The sequence below is a fragment of the Sparus aurata genome, chromosome 18 (genome assembly GCF_900880675.1).
Source record: "Sparus aurata chromosome 18, fSpaAur1.1, whole genome shotgun sequence".
NCBI classification, from domain to species: domain Eukaryota; kingdom Metazoa; phylum Chordata; class Actinopteri; order Spariformes; family Sparidae; genus Sparus; species Sparus aurata.
The window spans coordinates 12,548,210-12,552,378 of NC_044204.1; the positions used below are offsets into that span (position 1 = coordinate 12,548,210).

Consider the following 4,169-nt stretch of genomic DNA (forward strand, 5'->3'; position numbering starts at 1 on the left):
AGGTGGGGCATCAAGGCCACTGTGGCCTTAAGGCAGATATTTTGGCCCTCGTGGCCCTCATGAAATTCCTGCGCTGGTTACAATGCAATGTTTTTTGGGGTACTGTCATTTATGCAACTGCCACTTGATATGCACCACCTATCCAAACACCATTTGCAGACCAGGCAGTTTTTGTGGTGTTTCAGGGCATTGTCCTGCGATGGGGTTTGGGTGCATGGAGCATGTGAGCTTCTGAAGACCCAAGGTTTCCCAGCAGAACGATAACCTGTAAAAATATGATCAATGTTATTCATTTCACCTGTCAGTGGTTTTAATCTCATACACATGGCGATCTGGACACCTTCTAAAGTTCCCTCCATAAATTATTACACAGCAGATTATTTGTACACACGCAAAAAATGATAGTCAATTTGTTTTTATTGCTCCGACCAAATTATAATGGCTTCGTTGTTACCTGGCCAAACATGGCAGGTATCACACTGCCACCGCTGCTGAAGAGGCATGTGCGAGATCAGCCCCTGTCCAGCTGGGAAACAAGAGAGCGTCGAGAGAAATTGAGTAACAATCTCTCACTCGCTGCTGAAGAGTCCTTCATCGCAGCACTCAGGTCCTCCTGTGAAGCAGCTCAGCGGCCAGCTGGGCAGATCCTCGCCTGCTACGGTATGAATGGCATAGCACAGCACTGCATGGCTCAAACGCGATTCCTTTAATAAATGAGCATTTTGGTAGCAGTAGTAGTGTGGGGTATCTATTCTGTTGAAAGCATACCCCTGAACGTGTGTACTGTACATCCTATGAGACACAGATTGCGTTGCGTTCAGTCATCTCACTCAGACAAATCAAAGTCAAAATCAAACAATCCACCGCTGCAGCATTTGAAAGCATCTTCCTTTTTCTCTGAACCACTCTCTCTTGGCAAGCAGGAGATCCTCAGTGTATATCCTGTGGAGATTCCACACCACCTGGTGGATGTGGATGTAATTAAGGGGAGCGCTTCAGAGAGCACTGGACTGATGTGAATGGGGTGTTTCTGCCACCTGCCCGCCCCCACGCTGGACTCATGTTTGTTTTCATATCCTAACCAGGACAGAGATGCTACCAATACGTCACAGAGAGACAGACGATAGTCCCAACCAAAGACAACACATTTAGGAAGCAGACACCATAATAATTCTTATTCAGATGAAAATGTAACTCTGTCTGAAGTGGAATGAGTAACTCTGGTAAAATAAAACTAATCTGACAGGGCTGGTGTTTGGTAGTATCCTGTTTGTCCATGCCTTACATTTAACAGTCCTATAACAGTTCCAAGCAGATGATTTAGCCTCCACAATTCAATGTTACATTTGAAATAATGCTGCGCTTTAGATCATGTTGTCAGGCCTGGAAAATCCTATTTCTTACTATGGCTTCATCTCAGTGAAAAGGACAATAGAATAGCGGTTTTAACTGCGGTGCATTATAGAGGAGACAGGTTGCCGTGCGCAGTCAGAGTCATTGGCATTAAAGCTGTCATGGTATCTTCCTGTTTCTAGTTGATCCTCTCCATGCCTGCCATTTTCCCGTTCATTAACCCCACCGTCATTTGTGATCCTGCCATCCCGCCTGCCCAGCGGTATTCTTCAGCCTTCCCAATCACTTGATCCCAAAACCCACCTGCTCATCTCCCCCCCCCCCCCCCCCCCCCTCATCCTGTAATGCATATAACGCCAGTCCAGATTCATCCACACCTCTGTTACACCATCCCTGCTGTAGCCTTCCAGCCCTGGAAGTGCCTGCCTGGTGTTATGTTGCTTGCTCAGATTGTGTTTATTTCATAATTTCTCATTTATTTTATGTGCTTCCACTGTGGTACATAGTTTAATCATTTCGATATGTGTATGTAAGTACGTTGTGGTGCTGTAAAGCCCACAAATACATCACCGACATAATACAGGTGACATAATTACATCACTGATGTAACATGATGTTAGATACAGAACTTATGTGACTTATATTATGAGAGTGAGTATAGTTATTTTAACCCAAAATATGATCTTCTCCTTAACTTTTGTGCCTAAACCTAACCAAATCAGGACCATTTGACAATGTTAATAACAGTCCAAAAGTCAAAATCATAATAGTTTTTGAAAGTTTTACTGGATGTTACGTGCTAGGAATTGTTACTGCCTTGACCATGGAGCCCTTCATGTGAATTAACCAACACTTGAGGCGTAGGTAGAGTGTAATAACACCACTGATCGAGCTGCTGCGTTGTTGAGTTTCGAGTGAGAATACATTGCGATGGCTGTGTCCTAGTTCTGCACTATATAATGACAAGTTTTGTGTATGCAGTGTGTTCACCATGGTAATGTGACATCATTGAGTTTACTTAGAGATATCAGCATGTAGACCAAATCTGAAGTGTGGGGTTGATGGACACCAATAAAGGAGAAGAAGCTGCTAACAGCTGAAAGAAGACAAAAGATTAAACTAATAACATACAGTGACGAGTCAAGGCCAGGGAAATCTGACCAAATGCATGATACATCAATACATTTTCATATTCAATAAATTGTTTGAAGAATTAGCTAATGATGTCCAATATTTTCCTACCTTCCAACAGATTCCTCGAGGAAAGCCAAAACCAACAGTGTATGAGTTCAATCTGTAAATACTTTTCAATTTCTCAGCCCGTCTTTGGCATTCATCCCTGTTGAAAACACAAATCTTTAGAAACTGGTCAGAGGAACCAGACGTTTTTTCTTTATTTTGTAGGTTCTGTTAATTTCCTGAGTAGTTGGTCAGTGTAGTTTTTAGCAAAAGTTTCTCAATCATGAGGAATGTGTGCATTTGTTGGTGTTCAGCAGTGGAATAATCTGTATTTGTTGCTAGAGTGCCTGCAGCAGAACAGTGATTTACATTTTTACAGCTTGATTGTCCTTTCGTTTTTGAGTGAATTTTCTTGGATGGGTTCCTAAGGAATTTTCTTACAGATATTTGAGGTTCCTTAACAATTAATTCTATTCACTTTGATGTTCCTTTGACATTCTACTCTTTGGATAAGACCAATATTTTTAATTTCCCAACACTCAAGACTAAATTCTTGCTAAATTAATTACCAATCAGCCTAAGCTGCTCTTTGTACTGAGCTAATTAGCACATGTTAGATCACTAACATGGCTTTGGAGTATTAGTTTTGTTTGACAACTTCGGAGCTCTATGGAACAGAAAAGTAAGATAATTCAGACTTCCAATATGCACAGAAGACTTGTTATCAGCTCAGTTTAATTTTCATGTTCTTTTAACTGAGAAAAAAAAATGTGCCGATCATTAAAATAATTGTCATTAACATCTCTAAAATAATGTGTTAAATCTTTGGAAAAACATGTACTAAAGCTTTGTCTGGTCTCCTGTGAAGCTGAATTATTGGTGTTGTTCCATCTCAGTTTGACATCCATCGGCACACATCCCCCTCATCATTTCTGGTTAGTTTCACAAACATTCATGTACCATCTTGCATTAACTATAAAAATCTTGAGACATTTATCTCTCCTTTTTTCCTGTGTTAGAATGAGCTGTGGTAAACAGTAAAGTGTGTGTGTGTGTGTGTGTGTGTGTGTGTGTGTGTGTGCAGCAGTTAGGTATGTTACCTCAGCATGTCTGGGTTACAGCCTCGGGGCTGTTTTGAGTGGAAAAGGGAGCACCACCGTCCTCTCCCATCTCTTTGAAGGAGGAAATCCTGTGAGATGAAAACATTAGTGGTACACAAACACACACACACAAGAATGCAGATACACATATTTATGCTCAGATATTCTCAGGCAAGCACAAACGGCAGGGTATAATCACGCAACGTATGAGCAAAAACCGAATTCCTAATTTGTACTGAGGCACGAGCATGCACGAAGACACGCACATTTTGTTGTGTACCTGAGCGAAGCATCTGTTTAGTCACCAGGGTGGGGACATTCATAAATAAATTAGGGCCAGGCATGTGTATTTCCATCTCCGTCCTGATTGCAGTGAGATGAGGCATATGCTCGTTTAGTCGGTGTAAAGGGAAGCCGACACCTCACGTAAAGCTACCGGAGCACATCACTGAGCTCCTTTGATGCTGAGCATTCTGAAGGGAACAGATTGACAAATAAAATCACGCTGGTTTTTGTCATCTCTGCGTGAAGTAATGT

At 41.8% G+C, this 4,169-nt stretch overlaps 1 long non-coding RNA gene across 1 annotated transcript; it reads right to left on the reverse strand.

The window, feature by feature from the left end:
• Nucleotides 1-1,698: 1,698 nt before the first annotated feature.
• Nucleotides 1,699-3,723, reverse strand: LOC115569218 (uncharacterized). Its single transcript, XR_003981523.1, has 3 exons — nt 3,633-3,723; nt 2,596-2,692; nt 1,699-2,449 (listed from the first exon to the last, which is right to left on the reverse strand). It is a non-coding gene; the product is annotated as an uncharacterized LOC115569218 (long non-coding RNA).
• Between the last annotated feature and the right edge of the window lie 446 nt (nt 3,724-4,169).